At 36.9% G+C, this 26,958-nt stretch overlaps 1 long non-coding RNA gene and 1 pseudogene across 1 annotated transcript in view; both read right to left on the bottom strand.

The window, feature by feature from the left end:
* Nucleotides 1–2,900: 2,900 nt before the first annotated feature.
* Nucleotides 2,901–26,958, bottom strand: part of LOC145528918 (uncharacterized) — a 263,362-nt gene continuing 239,304 nt past the window's right edge. Inside the window, exons 5-7 of the long non-coding RNA XR_014070790.1 lie at nt 9,874–9,910; nt 5,793–5,914; nt 2,901–3,421 (exon numbers count right to left, since the gene is read on the bottom strand). This is a non-coding gene — a long non-coding RNA (uncharacterized LOC145528918). The remainder of the gene's footprint in view (nt 3,422–5,792; nt 5,915–9,873; nt 9,911–26,958) is intronic.
* LOC145528917 (E3 SUMO-protein ligase PIAS2 pseudogene) lies at nt 17,838–19,690 on the bottom strand (annotated as a pseudogene).

The raw sequence follows: 26,958 nt of genomic DNA, 5'->3' as shown, positions 1-26,958 counted from the left end.
TGAGACATGTGACTGGATACAGTGCCTGAATGTTATTTCATCTCTTTTATTGATGCATCCAGAGCCTTTGTATTGCGCATGTGAAGGAGTGCATTCATATTATAATTAATGCTGGCATGCTAAAGCCTTGAAATCATCAATACAAACAAAAAGAAAGACAAAAAGAATATGAAACCTCAATATAGATATTTTCTTCTATTTATAAATGATATACATCTACTCTTGTATTTCCAGTGATACATTAGGGAACATTTCATAGGGTAAGTAAATATGAAATAAATGATATTGTATAATTTTTTCTCTACTATGAATGTTTTTGGCTGTGTTCTAGGTTTTAGTTTGTAAATGTCTTCAACTATGTTTTATAAATAACGTTAGCATACTGTATTCCTAGGGAGAAATTTATTTTTAACAGCAATAGACACAAATCTCTCTTTCAAGTTGTCTTTTTTCTTTGAAAATTCCAACTTTGTGGGACAACTTCTTGTCAAATTTGAGTCAATGATGTTGCTTCTAATGTGTAATAAAACTGCTGGCCTATTTGTGTTTTTCTGCTTACTTACTAGTCTTACTTGCAGTATAAGGATTCTATTCTTCCGGGAGCTTTGTATTTTTCGGGTACTTAATCTCATGAGGGTTAATAACATTAGATATTTTGTTGCTATGAATTCACATACCTAGGACATATAAACTAAAAGCACTACATTAAAAAAGGCAGAGAATATTAAAACCCTATATATTGGCATGGACTTCTCTCTCGTGTGCAGATAAAAACGATCATATGGACAAATTATTTTCCTTTAAGTGGTGGTAGTTTAGTCGCTCAGTCATGTCCAACTCTTGGTGACCCCAAGGACTGTAGCATGCCAGGGTCCCCTGTCCATGGGATTTTCCAAGAAAGAATACTGGACTGGGTCTCCACTTCCTCCTCCCAGGGATCTTCCCGACCCAGGGATCAAATCCACGTCTACTGCATTGGCAGGCAGATTCTTTTACTACTGAGCCACCAGGGAAGCCCTTTTCCTATAAGTATCAGCATGTTAAATATCTCTTAAACAAATTCAATCTTTATTTTAGTTAAAAAAACTCAAGCAATACCTTTACTCTTCCAGTATTGCACTAGAGTATGTGGAATCAACTGTAAAGAAGTGTGATCAAATCTTGGAAAGCAATGCATGATATGTTTAACAGCTTGGATTTTAACTGGCAGTCAGTAAGAATCAATAGATTTTTTTTTTTTTTTAAGTTACCAACATGACTTGAATCTTTGGTTGGATGGACCACTCTCAGGCATGAAGGAGGGTAAACTAGAAGAAAAGGGTAACTCGTGTGCTTCAGAATATTCCCCTTCACTCATGCTCCCCAACTGCATTTGTAGGAGCTTTCATTCATAGATAGGTCGTATTTTCCCCTATTTAAGATTCATTTGAAGTAAAAGAGTGATGCTCATTAACATCAATTTGTCAGTTAACAAATTACTGAGGAACTCAGCCACATAAACTGTGAAGAAGTAAGAGGTGGAATGCCACAGTGGTTAGACAAAAAGTTCTCAGTGCCTGGAAAATGTGTGAAATATGAAAGAGCAGATTTTGAATATAGGTTGTCCTGACTTCACCTATTTAACAATAAAAAGCCCATTCTAATTGAAATCTGTAAGATATTGTCTCACCAAGTCCAGGAAGAGATCATACTAATTGAAGCAGCATGAACATATCTTCCTGGAAAGGCTTCTCATAGGTATGACTAGAAAAAAGTTAAAAATTCATACAGTGTTGGGGATGAATTCCAGGAACTCTCTTCTTTGGGTTTTATTGATGAGGCGTGTTTAAGCTTTTTGCCTCATACAGAGATCTGTTTTATAATTAGTGAACCTGCCGGAAATCACAGCTTCACACATAACTAAGGCCATCGAGGGGACGAAAATCCTATTTCACAATTCTATCCTGAAAGAGAAATGCAGAGCAAATGGACACTGAGCACAAAACAAAGAAAAGGCTTAGAAAATTTTCAAGTCTGATTTGTGAATAAGCATAGGCAGTGTGGGTGAGGATTACATCACTTCAGCATGTGTGAATTTGCTGGGAAATTTACTACTTAAAAAAAAAAAAAATCTAAGTATATGTAGCCCAAAACAATCCTATTAACCTAGATCATTTTGTTTGCATCATAGAGTTATGTAAATCTCTCAAGAAATTTGAAACAAAGTCCATAAGTTCACAAAATAGAAGTCATTATAATTTTAGAATAGTCTCTTTATAGATATAAATGTCTATATAACTCATTTTACACTTATCAAACCTAACAATTGAAACCACATTGTTGAAAGTTGGGAACAAAAGGTAAATAAATAACAACTGTAAAAGAGCAAACACAAATATTTTAATAAAAAGAATATGACAACTTCCAACTTGATGTCTTCTCTGTGCCTATGCAGACTTTACTATGTCTCAGGAAGCTTTCTTTCTGTCCGTGAGTCTAGGAGCCGATAGGAGCTTTATAAGCAGTGGGAAAAGACAACTGACTACTATGAGGAAGGACTTAATGTATTCTTAACCTGTCCTTGCTAGGCTCACCAGTGTCACCTTTATGACACTGAGCATTTGGGCTCTTGGGAGAATTTGGCATTTTTGATGATTCCTCTAATCATAGAACTCTCTCCTTTCGATATCTTTGATAAACTCCCCCACTTTTTGACCAATGCTATAACCCTTCCATTTCTTTTAGACTCGTAGCTTCCTGTCTGGACTGTAAATGTCAGTTTTCTTAAAATTTCAAGCCTTACCATTTCTGTACCTTTTGAACTCTTTAATTTTTTGTGAAAATCCTTCTACATGGACTACTACCAGCTTATGCCTATAAGTATACATTCCTACTGTCACTTATTTTTTTATGTTGTATAATTTTTTTTCAATATTAGATACTGTTTTTACTTTTTCCCCACCTTTCTTAGTTGCCTAGAATAAACGACATTTATCTTTTGTTGATAAATTAATGTATAGAGTTACCAATGATTTTTCATGAATTTTAAAGTGACACGTATATTAAGCAAAGTGGCCTTGAGGATGTACTTGTCAGTAGCTATGCTATGTCACACTGCACTAAACAGGCCAGGCAATGGTGCAACCTTCTAATGATCCAGATGGGCTTAGGTATTTTCTAATTAATTATATAATCCTACTCTAATATTACAGATATCTGAGTCCAACAAGTTTAAATGACAAAGCTTAGGCCCTACATTGCATAATAATGTTAAGAGGTGAGAGAAGAATCATGTTTCTAGAGTCACATGCCAATTGTCACTCAGCAACTAACTACCAAGGAAACTGTCACAGTATTAAAAGTCCAAGATGGTCACAGCAATCTGCCTGAGTTACCTTTTATCATGTTCCTTCCTGTTGTCAATTCCCAGTCACTGATCTCTCTGTGAATAATGCAAAAGCAACTGTTGAGTAGTGGCTGAAGCAAAAACCTTACAGCTATCTTTACAAACAAATGAATTTAGTTCTTATGGAAAGTGGTTAGTGATTACCTAGGTGTAGTCATCGCAGGAGAGGTATTTGTTCAATAATTTCTTGTCCTAACTATACTCCCACTCTTCTCTCCTATTCTGTTAAATATTCAAGTTTTAAAATATACATGAACATATTTAAATATTGGTTATGGAAGAATTACTTTATTTGGTGACAATCAAGACATTATTAGATCATGACTTTACATTCACAGTTTCAAGCTGGAAATAATACAGAAATAATGATTAACATTTGTTAATCATTCATTCATTATGGATTCAGAGAAGGAGAGCTTTTGCTGAGTGACTCATAAAGGATGCTAATCACATTAATTTTACTACATTTGGGATATCACCAAAGCAGAAGGGCTGGTAAAACATTTTGTGGGCTGGTAAATAGTTTTCATCTATTTGCATGGTTGACTGATACTGTTTACTAAATTTGTTTTAAAGAGGCCAATGTCAAAGGCAGTAAAATGTAATATGAGAGAATAATAAGCTAATTAAAGCATATTACTGCTAAGCAAGCTAATTATATTTATACTTTAATACATTTTATGCAATGGATTTACATCTATATCACATTATTACAGGTTAATCACATGTAGGCTAAATGTTTAAGAAAATAAAGAATTAATAAATTTCATTCAACTTGTGTGAAAATGAATTGGCAAAAAGACATTTTCATGAATAAGATATATGGGCAAAACAATCTATATTGCTTTTTTTGACAATGTAAAGTATTATCCCTTTTAAAGCAATATATCAAAATTGTATGTAAATATTTTGTCTTAATGTGCATTTTTCATATACCATATGATATTGATACTTAATCAAGAATTTTGGTGTTTACTGAAAATTTTATAACTCGAGTGGAAACAGACTCAAAAAAGTTGTGTGATTTTTCATTTTATTATGATATCTTAAGATATGTAGCTTTTTATCTTTCAATTTATCTATCTACCTATCAACCTATCTACCTCTCTATTTACCTACAGATGCTTAGGAACTCATTTTTTTATGCTCAGTTCAGTTCAGTCGCTCAGTTCAGTGTCTAACTCTTTGCGACCCCATGGACTGTAGCACGCCAGGCATCCCTGTCCATCACCAACTCCCGGAGTTCACTCAAACTCATGTCCATTGAGTTGATGATGCCATCCATTCTCTGTTGGCCCCTTCTCCTCCCACCTTCAAACTTTCCCAGTATCAGGGTCTTTTCTAATGAGTCAATTCTTCGCACCAAGTGGCCAAAGTATTGGAGTTTCAGCTTCAGCATCAGTCCTTCCAATGAATATTCAGGACTGATTTCCTTTAGGATGGACTAGTTGGGTCTCCTTGTTGTCCAAGGGACTCTCCAGAGTCTTCAAAACCACAGTTCAAAAGCATCAATTTTTAGGCGCTCAGCTGCTTTATAGGCCAACTCTCACATCCACACATGACTACTGGAAAAACCATAGCTCTGACTAGACAGACCTTTGTTGGCAAAGTAATGTCTCTGCTTTTTAACAATGTTGTCTAGGTTGGTCATAACTTTTATTCCAAGGAGTTAGCATCTTTTAATTTCATCGCTGCAGTCACCATCTTGCAGTGATTTAGGTGCTCAAAAAAATAAAGTCTGTCACTGTTTCCCCATCTATTTGCCATGAAGTGATGGGACCAGATGCCATGATCTTAGTTTTCCAAATGTTTAGTTTTAAGCCAACTTTTTCACTCTCCTCTCACTTTCTTCAAGAGGCTCTTTAATCCTTCTTCACTTTCTGTCATAAGAGTGGTAGAGTGGTATCATCTGCATATCTGAGGTTATTGATACTTCTCCCAACAATCGTGATTCCAGCTTATGCTTCATCCAACCCAGCATTTCTCACAATGTATTCTGCATATAAGTTAAACAAGCAGGGTGACAATATACAGCGCTGGCATACCCCTTTCCCAATTTGGAACCAGTCTGCTGTTCCATGTCTAGTTCTAACTGTTGGTCCTTGACTTGCATACAGATTTCTCAGGAGGCAGATCAGGTGGTCTGGTATTCCCAACTCTTGAAGAATTTTCCACAGTTTGCTGTGATCCACACAGTCAAAGGCTTTGTCCTGGTCAATAAAGCAGAACTGAGGTCTAAAGCTTTCTTAAATTCACAGTACTATTGGTTGAAGACCAGAGGTATGAATAGTAATGTTTTGTCATTGTCAGTTCAGTATTTTATCCACCAACTACATTACATCAGTTATTGTTACCTATTGAAATGACTAAATCCCCAAAATTCAGAAATACATTATTTCCCCCTTACCTCACAATCCAACACTGATATTGCAGAATGGACATCATTCCTCTCAGTTGTGATCCTGTGATCTATGCTCTTCCCCACATGGCTACTGAATTTGTTCTAGAAGTTTTCTCTATTCCATCCAGCTATAAGGGAAAAGAACAAGAAATATCATCTGTGGGAAATTTTTATGGGCTGGACCTGAAAGTCTTGAACATTACTTTCTGTCACAGTTCGTTTGTCAACATAATCACATGGCCTCATCTAACTGCAAGAGAAACTGGGAAATGGAATCTAGTTGTGTGTCAAGAAAAAGGTGAAAATAATCTGACTCTCACAACTAAAACATACTGTAATAAATAGCTATGTTCCAGAATGTCAAGATATAAATACTAATAAAATAAACACTACATCAAATCCTAATTTTAAAGTAGCATCTATCAAGTGTAAATTTTGTAGTCAGGCATAACCTAGGGCTTAGCAGACTGAGTTGAAATTTAATGTACAGAATTTACAACACAGGACTTCCCAGGTGGCAGTAGTGGTAAAGAACCCATCTGTCAATGTAGGAGACATAAGAGATGCATGTTTGAACCATGGGTTGGGAAGATTCTGTGGAGGAAGGCATGACAACCCATTCCATTATTCTTGCCTGAGAAATCCCAGAGGAGCCTGGAGGGGTATGGTCTACGTGGTCACAAAAATCAGACAAGACTGAAGCTACTTGGTGCACACACACACACACACACACACTATATAACTTAAAGGCAATAAAGTTATAATCACTTCTTCTAAGTAAAATATCCTATTCAGTATATTAATTACACTTCAAATCTTGTTAGACGAAAATTATTACAGTAACTTATTCTACTTCATAGTTTCACCCTACTGTTAAAAATGGTAAGAGCCAGAGCAATTATTTTCTTTGCTTAAAGGATGAATTATCATAAAGGTCACTGATATCCATGTAGTCTAGAAGCAAATAAGGGAGATTTTATACTTGATGTGAAAATAAATATTTCATTTCACTTATCAACATCAAATTTAACTTCCCTTCACTTCCCTGTGCTGAGAAATACACTATATTAGGGTTCAGGATTATAATGCCACTGTAAGTAATGGACAAAGAGCACAGTGGTTATAAGCTGAGTTGACTGAAACAATGCAATCCACAACAAAATTGAGGAGAAAAATATACATTATCAATGAAACATACATAAAAACTAGGAGTCATTTTGAAAGCAATCTCATTTTTAACTCTATCACTATTTTTCCTTCAAAAGTATCTTTTGCAAAAATTAATAACTGCATACTGTTATATAATTCACTAATGTTGCAAATGGTTTGGTCTCTATATTTTACAATGTACAGATAAATTTTCAAAAGAAAAATCTTAAATTTAGCTTGATGCAATTGTTAGAACACTTGAGAGATGATAATAATTTTCATTGTCTCAGTTTTAATTTGTATTTGAAGAGAAAATTCTGTTTCATTAGGCCTAAGGTATATGCTAAATTTCTTGGTTATTCTTATGCATACTTTTTTAACCCTGTCCAATAATAAGCTGGCACCACTGTCAATAATCAGGGAATAATAAAATACAAAAATATATTCTCTAAAGACAATGTTACACAAATTATTGCTGATTTTATATTTATATCCTCTCCCTATTTTACATGAATCCGCTCTCCATCTTTCTGTTTATGAATGTATTGAAAAAATTCTTCATGAAGCAGGTAGTGTAAATAATCTGCACCTGAGAGACATGTTACTGTTTTTATTTACTATTTTTTTGGCTACATGTGCTTATATAAAAAGTTCTGAAGATTTGTTATTTTTAATGGAGCAATAGTTATCAGACTGATACTGATGAGATACATTGCCTTATCATTTATTACTCATCAATTATGTGACAGCCACTCTTTGGGGCTCTAAGAAACACAAAGGAGTAAGATATGAATTTCATCCTTGAATAGTCAACTGTATATTTACCACTGTATATCAGAGACATTGTTGCTACTGATTATAACATCATTATTTTATATTCTAATAAGAAAGAAAAAAGTGCAATTAAAAAGATCTAATCTTCTTTTATTGCATCAATTATAACACATATCCATATTTTATAGGTGTTATAATGTAGAAAAATATGCATTTAGAATATCTACAATATGATATTTGCATCAGTGTGATAAATGCTCTATCAAGTGGTAGAGAGAAGACAAACTGAAAATAGAGGTAGCTAAGATTTATTTTTCTTGAGAGAACAAAGGAGAGGATATTTAAGCTATGTCATAAGCGATAAGTAATATTTGTTATGTCATAAAGAATAGAAAGGGAGTTTATGGCAGCACATGTAAGTAAAGAACATATTAGGTTGTTATAAAAGTAAATGCAGCTAGTATATCATTATAACTAGGCTCAAGCATCTTTATTAATCATAATAGGAACCATTACAATCAACACATTTTTGCCAGTGAGAAATGTTTGTTTATTCCTGTAGTTTAAAAATTCATGCTTCAGGATTCAACAAACTCTTAAAAGCATTTTCTGCATCCTGCTGGTTGCGGAAGCATTTCCTTGCAAAAAGTTGTCAAGATAATTGAAGAAGTGGTAGTCAGTTGGCCAGAGGTCAGGTGAATATGGCAGATAAGGCAAAACTTCGTAGCCTAATTCGTTCAACTTTTGAAGCCACGGTTGTGCAATCTGTGGTTGGGTGTTGTCCTAGAGGAGAACTGGGGCCTTTCTGTTGACCAATACTGGCTGCAGCTGTCATCTCATCAATTCACTGAGCATATTTCTCAGATATAATGGTTTCATTGGGATACAGAAAGCTGTAGTGATACAGACAGGCAGCAGACCACCAAACAGTGACCATGACCTTTTTTTTGGTGCTAATTTGGCTTTGGGATGGCTTCCCTTGTGGCTCAGCTTGAATCTGCCTGCAATACAGGAGACCTAAGCTTGATCACCGGGTTGGGAAGATCCCCTGGAGAAGGGAAAGGCTACCCACTCCAGTATCCTGGGCTGGAGAATTCCATGGGCTGTATAGTTGATGAGGTCGCAAACAGTCAGACACTACTGAGTGACCTTCACTTCACTGGCTTTCGGAAGTGTGTTGGAGCTTCTTTGCCCAACCACTGAGCTGGCTGTCGTCAACTGTAAAATCCGCTTTTCTGACAATCACTAGTAGTAAAGAGAAGGCAATGGCAACCCACTCCAGTACTCTTGCCTGGAAATTCCCATGGATGGAGGAGCCTGGTAGGCTGTAGTCCATGGGGTCGTGAAGAGTCGGACACGACCGAGTGACTTCACTTTCACTTTTCACTTTCATGCATTGGAGAAGGAAATGGCAACCCACTCCAGTGTTATTGCCTGGAGAATTCCAGGGACAGCGGAGCCTCACGGGCTGCTGTTTATGGGGTCGCACAGAGTTGGGCACGACTGAAGCAACTTAGCAGCAGCAGCAGTAGTAAAGAGCTCTGCCTGCTAATGCAGGAAACGTAAGAGACGCTGGTTCAATCCTTGGGTTGGGAAGATCCTCTGGAGGAGGAAATGGCAAACTATTTCAGTATTCTTACCTGGAGAATCACATGGACAGAGGAGCCTGGCAGGTTATGGTCAATAGGGTTGCAAAGGGTCAGAGAGGACCGAAGTGACTTAACATGCATACTTTCTCACGTCACAATCTGATCGAGTAATCGTTCATTGTTGTTGCATAGAATAAAAGTTGATGCCTCAAAATGATGATTTTTTTTTATTTTCAGTCAGCTCACGAGGCACCCACTTATAGAGCTTTTTCATCTTCCCAATTTGCTGCAAATGCTGAATGACGTTAGAATGGTTGACAGTGAGTTCTTCTGCAACTTCTCGTGTAGTTGCAAGAGGACCAGTTTCGATGATTCTTTCAGTTGGTCTTGGTCAACTTTCAATGGCTGGCCACTACACTCCTCATCTTCAAGGCTCCCGTCTCCTTTGCAAAACTTCTTGAACCACCACTGCACTGTACATTTGTTAGCAGTTCCTGGGCCAGATGCATTGCTGATATTGTGAGTTCATTCTGCTACTTTATGACACATTTTGAACTCAAATTAAAAAAAAATACCTTGAATTTGCTTTTTCACTAACATCATTTCTGTAGCCTAAAATAAACATAAAGAACAGGTAATAAGTCATTAGCAAAAATAGAAAAACATACAGAAAGAAAGCAAGAAATGTGCATTAAAATGATGTATAACATAACAACTTATTTAAGAATATATTCCAATATCAGATGGCAAAGTTCAAAAATGCAAAACTGCAATCACTTTTGCACCAACCTAATAATATCACTCTTCTGTGTCTAAATTCTACAATCCTACAGTGATACAGTAGTAAAATGTGTTCCTGTAAGTGTGATATGTCCTCATGGAGTCCATGTATTGAGTGCTACTCTTTGTCTTTTGTCATGATTTTAATAGTTTCAGCTTTTATCTATTCAGACCAGTTTTTAATGGGAATGGGATAACGCCATGCCTTTCTTATCTGTGCTGTAACAGTTTGCAAACTGCTATTAGCTGCTAGGTTTCAATCTTTCGCTTTTATTTTTGATGTTACAACATTGAAGTATTTCTCTAGCAAATTTCATGTGGAAATGCCAGAGATCTTTTTGAGAGTTTACATGCATTCTATTTCTGTCCTGTATAGCCATTTTACTCAAAGAGTACCATGTCAAATGTATCTTAGATGCATGATTCCTCCTAACTCTTCCATTGTGTATCACAGTTGGGGATTTTCTACTATACTTTGATGTGGAATTTCGGCACATTTCTCTTATTGACAAAATATAAGCACTGGATGCAATTTTCATGAACTATGATTAGATTCAACGGCAATATCTAATTTCTGTGGTCACCTAAATCATTTCAGCTATACAATATTGAAGGCTGTTATTTTTAATAACAATTCATATTTAAAGGTATATGGCTTAGATAATCTTTAAAATTACTTTCCCAAAATTTTTTATTCAATTTAATTTAGTAATTGCTAAATATGACAATTAATAATTCATAACAGATAAACCAACAGAAAGAATGTGCCTGTTTTTCTTCCTAATTTCACTATATTAATATTATTGCTTGTATTAGGTCCATACAGTTTCTGTCCTTTATTGTGCCCATCTTTGCATGAAATATTCTCTTGGTATATCTAATTTTCTTGAAGAGATCTCTAGTCTTTTCCATTCTATTGTTTTTGTCTATTTCTTTGCACTGATCACTTAGGAAAGCTTTCTTATCTCTCCTTGCTATTCTTTTGAACTCTGCATTCAACTGGGAATATCTTGCCTTTTCTTCTTTGCTTTTAGCTTCTCTTCTTTTCTCAGCTAACAGAAGTAAGATATATTAAGAAGAGGTGGGAACGATGCACAGAAGAACTATACAAAAAAAGATCTTAATGACCCAGACAACCATGACGATGTGATCACTCACCTAGAACCAGACATCCTGGAATGCAAAGTCAAGTGGGCCTTAGGAAGCATCACCATGAACAAAGCTAGTGGAGGTGATGGAATTCCAGCTGAGCTATTTCAAATTCTAATAGATGAAGCTGTGAAAGTACTGCACTCAATATTCCACCAAATTTGGAAAACTCAGCTATGGTCACAGGACTGGAAAAGGTCAGTTTTCATTCCAATCGCAAAGAAGGACAATGCCAAAGAATGTTTAGACTACTGCACAACTACACGCAAGCAAGGTAGTGCTCAAAGTTCTCCAAGTGAGGCTTCAACAGTACATGAACCAAGAACTTCCAGATGTTCAAGCTGGATTTAGAAAAGGCAGAAGAAGCAGAGATCAAATTGCCAACATCTGTTGGATCATAGAAAAAGCAAGAGAATCCCAGGAAATCATCATCTCTACTTTATTGACTACACTAAAGCCTTTGACTATGTGGATCACAGCAAACTGGAAAATTCTTCAAGAGATAGGAATATCAGACCACTTCACCTGCCTCCTCAGAAATCTGTATGCAGGTCAAGAAGCAACAGTTGCCACCGGACATGGAACAGTGGACTGGTTCCAAATTGGGAAAGACATACGTCAAGGTTATATATTGTCACATTGCTTATTTAAATTATATCCAGAGTACACCACGCAAAATGCCAGGCTCAATGATGCACAAGCTGGAATCAGGACTGTTGGGAGAAGTATCAATAACATCAGATGTGCAGATGACACCACCTGGCAGAAATCAAAGAGGAACTAAAGGGCCTCTTGAGGAAAGTGAAAAAGGAGAGTGAAAAAGCTGGTTTAAAAGTCAACATTCAAAAAGCTAAGATCCTGGCATCTGGTCCCATCACTTCATGGCAAATAGATGGAGAAACAATGGAAACAGTGATGGACTTTATTTTCTTGGGCTCCAAAATCACTGCAGATAGTGACTGCAGCCATGAAATTAAAAGAAGCTTGCTCCTTGGAAGAAAATCTATGACAAACCTAGACAGCATATTAAAAGGCAGAAACATTACTTTACTGACAAAGGTCTGTCTAGTCAAAACTATGGCTTTTCCAGTAGACATGTATGGATGTGAGAGTTGGACTATAAAGAAGCTGAGTGCCGAAGAATTGATGCTTTCGAATTATGGTGTTTAGAAGACTCTTGAGAGTCCCTTGGTCTGCAAGGAGAACAAACAAGTCCATCTTAAAGGAAATCATTGGAAGGACTGAATATTCATTGGAAGGACTGATGCTGAAGCTGAAGCTCCAATACTTTGCAATGGGTATTGGAAAAGACCCTGATGCTGGGAAAGATTGAAGGCAGGAGAAGAAAGGTCGGCAGAGGATGAGGTGGTTGAATGGCATCACCAACCTGATGAACATGAGTTTGAGCAAGCTTCGGGAGTTGGTCATGGACAGGGAAGCTGGTGAAGGACAGGGAAGCCTGGTGTGCTGCAGTCCATGGGGTTGCAAAGCATCAGACATGACTGAGCACCTGAACTAAAATGAATATTATTGCACAAAATTATGTGAAGATATATATTATACCCAAGTTTTTGAAGTCCTTTTCCATGAATATAAAAACAGAACTTAGAAAAAATATAAAAAGCAGGTTTGAAGAAACATTTTCAAATCATATAATGCCATCAGTAAGCAAAGCCATTTCATTGACAAGCTCCTTCAAAAATCTTAATAGGGATTTCTTTCCAATTCTCATAAAGAAGATAATGACTAATCTTCATGTTAATACTATGACCCTGATAGAGGGCAATTATCTTTGAAAACCAATCAAATATTCATTAGAGCTGAATAAATTTGTTATTTAACTTTGCCGTTTAGAAATCCAAATGTCAATTTTAAAATGATTTAGAATATTTGGCTGCATTAGCTGTCTCATGTTTTAAGGTGTTCTCTATTCATATACTCTATCATATTGTCTTAAACACCAATATTCTTAACATTCTTCTATACCAAATTTATATGAAATGATCATACTCAATATGATGTTTGGCAGCATAAAAGTCCAGAATGCAGCAATAGTAATAGTGAAGAGCAATTTGATGCACTCCATCCTGGCTGATTATGTGCCAAAGAAGATGATATTTAAGTGAATGATAATAAAATTAGCTGAAGCAGGTCCTCAGATAGACTTATTCCACTTTGTGGTAACTGGTAAAATGGAGGAGTATCAGAACTCACGTGTATTATGAGCTTGCAGTCATAAAACAATACATCCAAAGAATTAGAGAAAACAGAAAGGAGGAATGCTGTCACTTTTTTTGCTGCTTCTGAGTACATAATTCACTTATGTTTCAGCTTTTCTTCTAAAAGAATATCACATGTAGGATTTCTTCTTTAAGGTAAACTATTTGAATTCCCAAATCCAATCTTTCTACTGAAAAAAAAAATCATTCTACTTAAAATTTAAAAGTGATTGCTATAAGGGTAAAAATTGCTGACAAATTGATTTTCTTTTATTTAAATTTTTCCATTTTTTTTCTTTAAAATATATAGCTGTAAAGACAACATCAAACCTAAGCAGTAGAACGTTACCTGCACATTCTACTTGTTTATATTCTCCTCCATTTGTCCATCTTCCCAACTTCTATGGGCTTCTCAGGTGGTGCTAGCGCTAAGAAACCCACCTGCTAAAGCAGGAGACATAAGAGACGTGGGTTTGATTCCTGACTTGGGAAGATTCCCCGGAGAAAGGCGTGGCAACCCACTCCAGTATTCTTGCCTGGAGAATCCCATGGATAGCAGAGCCTGGTGGCTTACAGTACATGGAGTGCAAAGAATCAGACAGGACTGAAGCAACTTAGCAAGCACACATGTACCAGCCTCTATACCTGAGAAAAACACGAGGTAAACACAGATAAACAACTGTGCAGATGATAGCATTCTAATGGGAGAAAGTGAAGATGAACTAAAGAGCCTCTTGATGAGGGTAAAAGAGTAGAGTGAAAAAGCTGGCTTGAAACTCAACATTAAAAAAAAAAAAAAACCACACAACTAAGATCCTAGAATCTGGTTCCATCATTTCATGGCAAATAGGAAGAGGAAAAGTAGAAGCAATGGCAGATTTTATTTTCTTGGGCTCCAAAATCACTGCAGCCATGCAATTCTAAGACACTTGCTCCCTGAAAGGAAAGCTATGACAAGCCTAGGTAGCGTATTAAAAAGCAGAGACATCACTTTGCTGACAAAGGTCCCTATAGTCAAAACTATAGTATTTCCTGTAGTCATGTACGGATGTGAGAGTTGGACCATAAAGAAATCTAAGCTCCAAAGAATTGATGCTTTCGAACTGTGGTGTTGGAGAAGACTCTTGAGAGTCCCTTGGACTGCAAGGAGATCCAACCAGTCCATCCTAAAGGAAATCAGTCCTGAGTATTCATTGGAAGGACTGATGCTGAAGCTGAAAATGCAGTACATTGGCAACCTGATGGGAAGGACTGATTCACTTCAAAAGACCCTGATGCTGGGAAAGATTGAGGGCAAAAGTTAGAAGGAGGCAGCAGAGGATGAAATGAGACGACTAAATGGCATCACTGACTCAAAGGACATGAATTTGGGAAAACTCTGGGAGACAGTAGGACAGAGGAGCCTGATGTGCTGCAGTCCATGGATTCCCAAAGAGCCAGACTTAATGACTGAGCAACAACAAAATACACATAAAATTCACCATCCAACCATTTTACAGTATACAGTTCAGTAGTTCAAGTATATTCACACTAAATATATATCCAGGATTATTTTCATCTTAAAAACCTGAAACACTATACACAATAAACAACAACTCTCCATTCCCCTCACCCCTTGTAGCCCTTGACAACCATCATCCTACTTTCTGTCTCAATATATTTGACTTCTGTAGGTATCCTTTATAAGTGGTAATTTTTCTTTTTACAACTGGCTTGTTTCATTTAGCATACTTCCCTCAAGGTCCACTCCTACTGTAGCCTATGGCAGAACTTTCATCCCTTGCAATGTTAAATATCCCACTGTATCTATATACAACATTTAGCTTATCTATTCAGCTGCCAGGAAGGACTCTGGTTGCTTTCAAATTTTGCTTTATCTAAAAAATGCTACAATGAACATGGGTATACAAACATTTCATTTAGAACCTGCTTACAATTCTTTTGATTACATACTAAGAAGCAGAATTGCTGGATCATATAGTTATTCTATTTTTAATTTTTTGATAAACTGCCAGATTGTTCTACATAGCAGTCGAAATATTTTGCAATCCCACCAGCATTACATAGTTTTGATTTTTGCCATATTCTTGCCAATAAATGTTACTGTTTTATTTTTTTGATAGTTGCCATCATAATGCCTGCAATGTGCTGTGTCACTGTGGTTTTGATTACATTTCTCCAATAATTAATGATATTGAGCACCTTTTCATATGCTCATCTATTTGTATATCACTCTTGGTGAAATGTCTATTAAAATCCTTTGTCCATTTTTGGGGGGACAAATTAAAATTTTATGTAATTTAGTGTAAAGTACCAAAAATGAACAATAAAACTGTTCACATAAAATAGTGAAAAGAAAACAAAGTACAACTATAAAAGTGCAGAGGTTATCAGTTACAGGAATCAAGTAAATAAATAAATTTCTTTTTTTTCTCATTTACCTTTTAAAACTTTATTGGTTAAGTTGCAGAGGGGAGGGTCTCTGAAAATCTAATGGGTAATGAAATGATAACAAATATACAGCATTTCTTTATTAACAAATTATACCACACAAATCACGTTACTCTTTCTGTATGATTACAGAGTTAACAGAACTTGCATCCACATTTAGAGCAGCAACATAAAGTTTTACCAGGAAGAAATTCTGTATATGGACCAAAGGACTGCAACATGTCCTAAAAAGGTAAAACTGGCAACTATGATGCAACGACTGCAAGAAGATTCAGGTTTGTTTTCCATGTTTTTAACTCTCCAAAAGGAGTAATACATTAAGGGGACAATACAGCCAAAGAGGCGATGATGTAGAAAATCACAGAAGATTAAATGAGTACAAAAACAGCACAAGGGTCATGAGAACTTGAGAAGGTGTGAAGAACCAAGCAGTGACAAGGCAGCTCCCTGAAGCTGCACCAACCCTGACTGTTCCCTATCCTATATGAAACTGATCAGACTCTTCATCTGGGCATTTCAGTCTGAGAAATCAGCTAGATTAATGATTTTTAAACAAAGGTTTATTTAGATACAGCTTAGGGAGAGGAAACTAAACATTAGGAAGGAATTGACTCCTTGAGAAATCAAAATTGTGCAGCCAAATGAAAGCTAAGTATAAACTTTGGATAAAAATATTTCCCTAAGGGTAAAATTCAGTTTCCTGAGAGATTTAAAATCAAACACATAGTAAGAGAGTGGCTTGCAAAGTGGTTTCAGGTCCATCCTTTCCTCTTCAAACTTTTCCTATACTCAAACACTTCTAATTCTGGTTTTATCTTTTGTGGTTTCAGGAAACATTTCCTTTTATAAAAAAAGGAAACCTGATGCCATCTCCATCCCTTTGCTATTGTTTGTTCTTTAAGTTTAAAAATCACTGCTATGAGCAAAATGAGATCTATGACATACTTTCTTTGTCAGTATTACTCATCACAGATTTGAGCATTATCCTATAAAATAAACGAGTAAAAGAAGTTCTTAGGAAGAAATTAAACTTTGCTATTCCCACTGCCCCTAAATCTGTTCTTCCACTGCCCCCATGCTCTCAATATTTCTGCACAGTGTGAACAAAATTTTAACAAACATTCCAGCCACACCTTAATCCAAAAGCATTTCATTCAACAGTTGCAGAGAATTTCTTTGAGAAGGTAAGCCCCTAATTTACAGACATCTCTAGAATGAGAAAGTTCAATTACCAAAAACAGCACACACTATATCAGGGCAGACTCTGCATGGTGTTCTTCAACATAATCACTACTAGGGAGCAGCCAAATCCCAGAACCCCACTCTGCACTCACGGGCACATAATACCGGAGTGAAACAACCACCAGGGGAAATGCTTAACACAAAGGCCATTTTTCTTTGATGGAAACGGATAAAAGTGGAACCCAAGCTGTGGCCACTTATCTAGACTTCATTACTTCAATGAAACAGAACAGATCCATGGAAAGGATTCACTCAGCAAACATAAGTTCTTTCCATATATTTTTCCTTCACTTCAGGTTAAATGAAAAGTTGTCATTTTAGAATCACTGATTACATCTTTTTTTAATTAGAAACAAGTATACTTGAATGTTTACATAATTTTATCGTTGTGTATAACAAAACTTACCTGATTTGTAGAATCCATCCAGTAACATGAAATTGAAATCCATTTCTCAGGAGGATATAATTACAGTTGAATGTATCTGATGCTCAAGAGTACACCAAGAGTAACAAAAATCCTTGCATGTCATGTGGTTCTTGTTGCAATCATCTGTGTTCATCTCTCAGAAGGCAAAAGAATCCATCTGACATTTCAATAAATATCAAAGTAATCATTAGCAAAAAATAGCTTCCATGGAGCAAAGATCCAAGAAAGAGCAGTTCTGATGAATGATTTCTAGAATTGAGTGAGTCCTTCTTTAGTCCAGTGAGATGATGTCAGGAATGTTACTTCCACTGTTGGTTATGACCCCTGTCTCATTTCTGCTGCTGGATGAACTCACATGAGTACTGCTTTCATAGGGGCTGGTAGTGTTGACAGACATACTGCTTTCTGTTAAGGGTGAGGTGAGACTGGGGATCAACTGGAATAAGGGAAAGGAAACCCAAACCTGGCAGATCTGAGGACATGCTTGAGATTGGCGTGTGGTGGAATGGTAATGAGTAGTCTGTTAATGAAGGCAGAATAGCAGCAGGATCAACGGAAGTCACACTGCGCACCCTTACAGAAGATGGCTGATACATGAGAACCCCTGGTTAGGCTGCTTTGTTTTTCTGACATAAAGATGCCTTTCCTTTTGACAGGAGGGTCTTCCTCTTCATCAGAAGAGCTTTCTATTGTTAGGTCAATGACATCCACTTTCTTCTTGCTTGTCTCATTGGCTACAGTCACTGAACAAGGCTTACGGAGGACACTTGAAGCTTCTATTTTTGTACATGGCTGGCTGGATAGGTTCACAGCTTCTTTCTTCGGTCTCATTGGATACCAAGAACCATCTTCTTGGAATTTTATCTCATCCGCATCAGAACAGTCATTGAGAATTTCCATAAAAAGCCCACCTAAAATTAGACTTTCATAGGCAGCTTTTTTGTCACACATAGGACAAATCCAGGTGAGTTTCTTCTCATTCATTTGCAGATAAAGAGCAGCATCAAAACACTGTAGGTGTGCACAAGTCACCGCCTGGCATGGGATTGTCAGCCTCATTTTCCCTAAAGGGCACATCAAGGACACGCGAAGGCTAGTGATAATAATTTCACTGTCAGAATCCTCAGTTTTTCTTTAATTAGTGCTCTGGGATGATCAGGGTTTCTAATACCTTTCATTTTCAATCTCTGTAATAACATGGCTGATGTGAGCTATACAAAATACACAGACATAGAGTAATTCTTTCCAATTTCTGATGCCCAAGAAATGGAAATCTGGTTTGGCACAGCTGAGGATAACCTAACTAAAGATGTAATACTCAATGGGCGTCAAGGGCGCTTCTGTTCAATCCCATTTTTAGGTGGTGGTGCATTGCCAGGCAAACAAAACAACTTCCATTTACTTTCATACAGAGACTAATGGGATAGTTATCTTCTTTGGGGCAACTTGTCTCTGCCAGGCAAAGTCTCAGCTGAACTTGTACTGCATAACCTCTGCTACCACTTGGCAAAAAAAAAATCCCTGGATACGCACATCTCTCTAACTTGTTGAGGTGTAAGAGTGAAAATAAAAACTCTTGAAACCGCTGTACACTGCTTTGAACTAAACTCGTGGGCTTGATGAGAACATTAAGGGCATCATAAAACGGTTAAGTGTTTTTTTTTGTTTTGTTTTTGTTTTTTTTTACTGCACATCACGCTGGACAGGAGGGACTGGGGGAGTTGGCTACCGCACCTCAAACGTGGGTTTAGTATCTTGAAGCAGCACAGAACCAACAGGAGGGAACGGCAAGTGAGGTGTAACTAAAGTGGAAGGCAACAAGTGGGTTCCAGCCACAGCCCAGTCAGGTTCTTCAGGTGACGAGCTCCTATCCAAACTGAAAACCGGTGATTTGATTGTGGATAAATCAGAAAGGTCTTCAAGTGTCCGTGGGCATTGGCGTCTATACAATTCTAGGATTTTAATCTGAACCACAGGGCTGCAGCCACTCTTCAATAAATGCAATGCCCTCATCAGGAGGTCATGCTTACATCCACTTTTATTCCGTCCAGTAAAGCCTAGTAACACTTCTAGTTCAGAAACCCTAAAACTGGAAAACATATTCAACTCCTCGAAATCCGCCATTTTATATCACCCGCGGGCGCCGCCGCCACTGCTGCCACAGCGCCCCCTCCCGGTGCCGCCAACAATGCCGCCACCTTCCGCATCGTCCTGTACTGAGGGCTGCCGAAGACACCGCGGCCGCCGGGCCCGTCCATTTGTCCATTTTTAAATGGACACTTTAAATGTTGTTTGTTATTTGTTACTGAGAGTTGTGTTATTTATATATTCTGAATTCATACTAACTTCCAAACATACATATGATTTGCAAATATTGTCTCCCATTTCATAGGTTGCCTTACTCTATAGGTTGGCCAACCATCTTAAAAATTAAAATCACCTAAAAATTCTGACAGTTGCCCTGTAAATTTGTTTTAAATTTTAGCAATGCATTGTGTCATATAACAGGAGTGCTGTTTTTCACGTTCAAAATGTTACATATTTTCTCTTGCTGCTGCTGCTGCTAAGTCTCTTCAGTCGTGTCCGACTCTGTGCGACCCCATAGACGGCAGCCCACCGGACTCTCCCGTCCCTGGGGTTCTCTAGGCAAGAACACTGGAGTGGGTTGCCATTCCCTTCTCCTATTTTCTCTTGAGTTTATGCCTAATTTTGTTACCTAGATCTTCTGAATAATGATAGAAGTATTAATAGTAGGAAATATTTTGTTGCTGATTGTAACGGTTTCAAATATTCCTACTTAGAATAATACTAATTATAATTTTAAGTATATATATTTTAGAATAGCTTTAGAATTACAGAAGGATTGAAAATTTAGTACATATATCCTGCATCCACTTTCCATTACTAATAACATTTTACATTACTATGGTAAATTTATTAAAACTAATGAAACAATGTTAATATGATTTTACTACCTAAGGAAATTAAAGTGACCCCATGGATAAAGTTTGTATTTTATCCAGATTTCCTTCATTTTTAGTTCTTACCCTCTTTTCCTGCTTAAGAGACCCATTCAGGATACCACATTGCATTTAGTTGTAATATCTCTTTGGGCTTCTCTCATCTGTGCCAGTTTCTTAGACTTTCCTTGTTTCTAAAGAATATTTTGAGAGATGCTGGTAAGTTGTGTTAACATATAAACTGAGGCATATTAAAACATTTAAGAGTTTATTTGAGCAAAAATGCAGTAGAAATGGCAGTGCTAAGCTCAAGGTGATTAGAAGTGCTCTGCTGAGGAAAGCTAGGGGAAAGACTTAGGTAGGCAAGTTATAGAATCAAAGAAAGAAAATTATTTGATTGATTGACTGTAAAGCCAGCTGACTATTTGTGATGTGTTGTAGCTAGGTTTTGATTTCTTAATCTTGAGGCATTTACAGGCTTAGATTTTGCTTTGCCTACATTGGCTACCAAAACATTAGCGTTACTTCAGCCTAATAGACTCCTTGTTTAATTAACTTAACAGATGTTTTGTAGCATGCCCCTCTGTTGGGATGTGTCTGATGTTTTTTCTCATAATTAGACTGGAATTATTGGTTTTTGAGAGCAAGGCCACATAAGCAAGGTATCATTTTTATGACATCATATGAAGGGTACATACCATAAGCTACAGACTTATTGCCATCATATCGATACTGACCTTAATTACCTGCCTGAGGTAGTGTTTGTGTAATTTCTCCACTGTAAAGTTACTCACCATCTCCACTTTCACATTGCACTTTTGAAATCAAGTCAATTAGTACAATCTACATTTAAGTAATGAGGAGTTATGATCCATCTCCAGGGTGAAATATCTATATTATCATCTATATTATTTGGACTATATCTGCATGGAAAATTTTTCTTTTTTTCTATTTATTTACTTATAAAGTAATTTATTTATGTCAGTATGGACTCAAGAATATTTTTTTTATTTTGAAGTATAATCCAGTACAAATGTGCTTACTGTTTTACTCAAGTTGTTGTAGCTTTGACCATCAGAAGCCCTTTCACTTGACATTCAAGTCTCTTTGACATAACACCACCATTGTGTGTATACATGTCTCTGTGTGTGATCATGAGTTGTGTACTAAGCTATAAATTATCCTCTGGCATTACAAGATCCTCCAGGCTCATCTTATGCATTTCCTTTACTAGTCCTACAATCAATAGCCCTTGATTATTATTTTGGAGAATGGTACTAGAAATTGTAATCCAGGTATCAACCATGAACACTGCTACTGAGTTTCATTGCTTCTAGGCACTTCCAGCTCACAGAGCAAGAAAATATATGTAAAGAGCTAACCTATAGGTAGGCATACATTTGTAACTGTTTCTATATCTAGCCATCCATATACACATGTTCATACTGACTTCTACAATTTTAATCCATTATCTCATGGGCCATTATAGTCTCACCCCCATGATTATGTATAAATGCCCACTCTAAAAGTGAAAAACCTGACTTTCACCTTCTACTATCCACTTACTTAATGGTTTAATTCCTCTGCACATGTATAGCACTATCAGAATTATTAATCTATGTCCCCATGGAAAGAACTTTATCAAATAGAAAACTACATTAGAATGTTTACAGTATAATTCCTTTTGCCTTCAGTTTGAAATAGTCCATGACATAGTCATTCAGGTCAGCATAGTTTACTTCACTCCCTTTAATTAGTGCTATGAACTGAAAATTTGATCCCTCCAAAATCATGTATTGCAATTCTAACTCCCAAGCATGATAATATATGTGGATAAGTCCTTTGGGAAGTGATTAGGTCATGAAGAAGGAGACTTCATGAATGGCATTAATGACATTATACAAAAAGAGATCCCACAGAGCTTCTCCTTCCGCTGTGGGAGGGCCCTCATTCAATCACGCTGGTTGATCTTGCACTTCCAGGCTCCAGGTATATGGAGAAACAATACATTTCTGCTGTTCATAAGCCAACTAGCTTGTGGTGTTTTGTGATAACAATCAAAATGGACTAAGACAATGGAAAAGGTTGTTAAATATATGTGAAATACAGGTGATTTATTTGTCATTCTGCATTTTGTTCTAGGCACCCTTGAACTCCAAAATAATATATTCTTAAAATTTTTAAATACATTAAATTTCAACAGATTTTGGCAAAGGCAAGAAGTCATATAACTGCAGTACATATCAGAGAGAACAGGTTAACCTCTGAAAAATCCCCTATGCTCTACCTTTTCAAATTTCCTCTCCCCTGCCTTCACGGTATGACATGCTTATATTTGTCTGTCTATACTTTTGCCTCTTTCAGAATGGTATGTAATTCAAATCACAGAACTCATACTTTTTTCACAATGACATCTTTTACTTAGTAATGTGCATTTAACATTCATCAATGTCTTTGATGGCTTGATAGTCATTTTTATTGCTGAATAAAATTCAATTGTATGGATATCACACAGATTTTCTGAAGTCCATTTACTTATTGGAGGACATAATGCTGCTTTCATTTTTAGGCAATTATGAATAAACCTGCTATAAACATTTATGCACAGTCTTTTGGTGGATGTAAGTTTTCCATCAGTTTAATAAGTAACTAAGTATGTGACTGCTGGTTGGTAATCTATGTTTAGCTTTGTATGTCACAGCCAAACTCTTCCCAAGTGGTTGTACCATTTTGCATTCCCAACTATAATAAATGAGAGTTCCAGCCTCTCCTCATCCTCACCAGGATTGTTGCATATGCGTCATTCTAATAGGCATTTACCAGTATCTCGATGCTTTAATTTGTAATTCCTTAATGATATTTGATGTTCATGATCTATACTTATTTGCCAGTTATATATCTTCTTAGGTTAGGTATCTGTTCCGTTTGCCCATTTTGGGGTTCTCTTTATTGTTTACTTTTATGAATTCTTTTTAACTTGAATATCAGGAGCTTTACTATGTATATGCTTTTCAAATATTTTTTCCCAGTCAGTGGTTTGTCTATATTTTGTTAACAGTGGCTCTGAGAAAAGAGTTTTTAATATTAATAAAGTGCTACACGTCAATTTTTTTTTTCATGGATGTTGCTTTTGATGTTGCATCTAACAACTCATCACCAAACTGAACATCACCTAGATTTTCTTCTAGTTTCCTACTAGAAGTCTTATAGTTTCACACTTTACATTTAGATATACATTCCATTTTGAGTCAATTTCTATAAAATATGCAAGGTCCATGTCTAGGTTATTGCTTTCATTTTGTATATTTTCTGGGACATTTTTTTTCATAGCTATTTTTCGAACAGTGATGAGAATGAATCTCAATCTTTTCTAAAGGATTTTGCCTTCATCTACCATTTTAGTCATATTGGGTTAAGAATATTTTGTACGTGATTTTTGTCGCAGCTATGTTCATATATGTAACTGACTTCTAATTTTCCAGTTAACTATTGTGTACCAAGAATATTCTTGAATCATATAATTCATTGGGGAATATCCTTATTTTAGTATTTGTCTTAAACTTTTTTTATATTGGAGTATAGCTGATTAAAAATACTGTTATAGTTTCAGGTGGACAGCAAAGGGACTCAGCCATACATATCCTTATTATATTATTATTTAAAAGGTTTTGTATAGGAATTATCCTATGGCTTTTTACTGTAGGCAGATACGTATCCAATGATTCAATTTCTTTGGTAATTAGAAGGCTTTTCAGTGTTTATATTGTATTTATATACATGCTTCATAGAATGAGTAAAATTTTTTAAGTGAGATGTCACTTCATATTACAGAGAATTGAGATTGTCTCAGTTTCACAGAGGGTATGTGAAATGTAGACCAGTTTACATAAGTTCAGCTTGTACTGCTTGAAGTATGTTTTCAAATGGAATGGGAAAGATTCTCTCCCCTTCTAGAAAAAGGATACCCAGTGTAGTAAGCAATTTCATAATGCATTACAGTGAATCACATCTTCTCGTGTCCAAACATGCATGTCATATAACTGTTCTGGGTCCTCTTATGAAAAATAATTATTCATATTCTTGAATCTGGACTGGTTGAGCCTTGTATTGACCAATATGATGTGGCAGAAGAAATAGATGATTCTGGAACATAGAACATAAGAGGGCTTGCACCCTCTGCTCTCACATTTTAGAAACTTGAGAACTTTATGTATGAAGCCTAGTCTAAATTACTTGAGATGAAAGGTCATATGGCAGAAAATTGAGGCATCCAGCAGGAATGACCTTGGGACTTTTTGTTCAATCCATCCATTGGGTGAATATAGTCATGAGTGAGTTTTCAGCCTCATAAAAATGCCACATGCTAAATTAAAAAAAAAAAAAAATCAGTCTTCATCAAATGAATTCCAAATTTAGCCACTTTTATATTTTTTCCATAGTTTCCTCACTCATTATAGATGTTGCTTTTGTTGTTCAGTTGCTAAGTCGTATCTGACTCTTTTCAACCCCATGGACTGCAGCGTGCCAGGATTCCCTGTACTTCACTATCTTCCAGAATTTGCTCAAACTCATATCCATTGAGTCGATGATGCCGTCCAAACTCCTCCTCTGTTGCCCTCCTCTCCTGCTGCCCACAATATTTCCCAGCATCGGGATCTTTTTCAATGAGTCCACTCTTTTCATCAGGTGGCTGAAGTATTAGAGCTTGAGTTTAGCATCAGTCCTTCCAATGAATATTCAGGGTTGATTTCCTTTCAAGTAGACTGGTTTGATCTCTTTGCAGTCCAAGGGACTCTCAGGGGTCTTATCCAACATCACAATTTGAAATCATCAATTCTTTGGTTCTCAGACTTCTTTATGGTCCAACTCTCACATCTGTACATAAATCCTGGAAAAAACATGGCTTTGACTATACAGACCTTTGTCAGCAAAGTGATGTCTCTTCTTTTTAATACACTATCAAGGTTTATCATAGCTTTTCTTCCAAGGAGCAAGCAACGTTTAATTTCATGGCTGCAGTCACTGTCTGCAATGACTCTGGAGCCCAAGAAAATGAAATCCGATAATGTTTCCACTTTTCCCCCATTTATTTGCCATAAAGTGATGGGACAGTATACCATGATCTTTGTTTTTTGAATGTTGAGTTTTAAGTCAGTTTCTTCACTCAAGACTCTTGAGAGTCCCTTGGACTGCAGGAAGATCCAACTAGTCAGACCTAAAGGAAATCAGTCCTGAATATTCGTTGGAAGGACCGATACTGAAGCTGAAACTCCAATACTTTGGCCACCTCATGCGAAGAACTGATTCACTAGAAAAGAGCCTGATGCTGGAAAAGATTGAAGGTGGGAGGAGAGGGGGATGACAGAGGATAAGATGGTTTGATGGCATCACTGACTCAATGGGCATGAGCTTGAGTAAGCTCCAGGAATTGGTGATGGACAGGGAAGCCTGGCGTGCTGCAGGCCATGAGGTCACAAAGAGTCAGACACGACTGAGCGACTGAACTGATCTGAACTTCACTCTCCTCTTTCACATTCATCAAGAGGCTCTTTAGTTTCACTTTACTGTCTGCCAATAAACTGTTATCATCTGCATATCTGAGGTTGTTGGTATTTCTCCTGGCAATCTTGATTCCATGTGATGAATTTCTGGAGTGTGGGTCATGAGTTTTCCAGTCAAATGAGTTGTGAGTCATCCAGCCCAGCATTTCACATGAGGTACCCTGCTTGGAAGGAAGGTTATGGCCAACTTAGATAGCATATTTAAAAGCAGAGACATTACTTTGCCAACAAAGGTCCAACTAGTCAAGGCTATGGTTTTTCCAGTGGTCGTGTATGGATGTGAGAGTTGGACGGTAAAGAAAGCTGAGGGCCACAGAATTGATGCTTTTGCACTGTATTGTTGGAGAAGACTCTTGAGAATCCCTTGGACTGCAAGGAGATCCAGTCAATCCATCCTAAAGGAGATCAGTCCTGGGTGTTCATTGGAAGGACTTATGTTGAAGCTGAAACTCCAATACTTTGGCCACCTCATGCGAAGGGTTGACTCACTGGAAAAGACCCTAATGCTGGGAAGGATTGGGGGCAGGAGGAGAAGGGGACAACAGAGGACGAGATGGTTGGATGGCATCACTGACTCGATGGACATGGGTTTGGGTAAACTCCGGGAGTTGGTGATGGACAGGGAGGCCTGATGTGCTGCAATTCATGGGGTCCCAAAGAGTCAGACATGACTGAGCGACTGAACTGAACTGATATGTGTTTTGTATAAAATATGTAATTATATATTTCATACATATATACAAATGTGTGTGTGTGTGTTTACAGACCACAGTGATGAAATATTATATCCACTCAATAGAACATTATTCAGTTGCAAAAAAAGGTACATACTACTGACACAGGCTCAAATACATTATGTTCTATGAAAGTA

The sequence above is a fragment of the Giraffa tippelskirchi genome, chromosome 12 (assembly GCF_054371585.1).
Source record: "Giraffa tippelskirchi isolate mGirTip1 chromosome 12, T2T-mGirTip1v1.2.pri, whole genome shotgun sequence".
In the NCBI taxonomy this organism is placed as follows: domain Eukaryota; kingdom Metazoa; phylum Chordata; class Mammalia; order Artiodactyla; family Giraffidae; genus Giraffa; species Giraffa tippelskirchi.
Note: the sequence above shows the minus strand (reverse complement) of the source record. Positions and strands in the feature narration are given on the sequence as shown.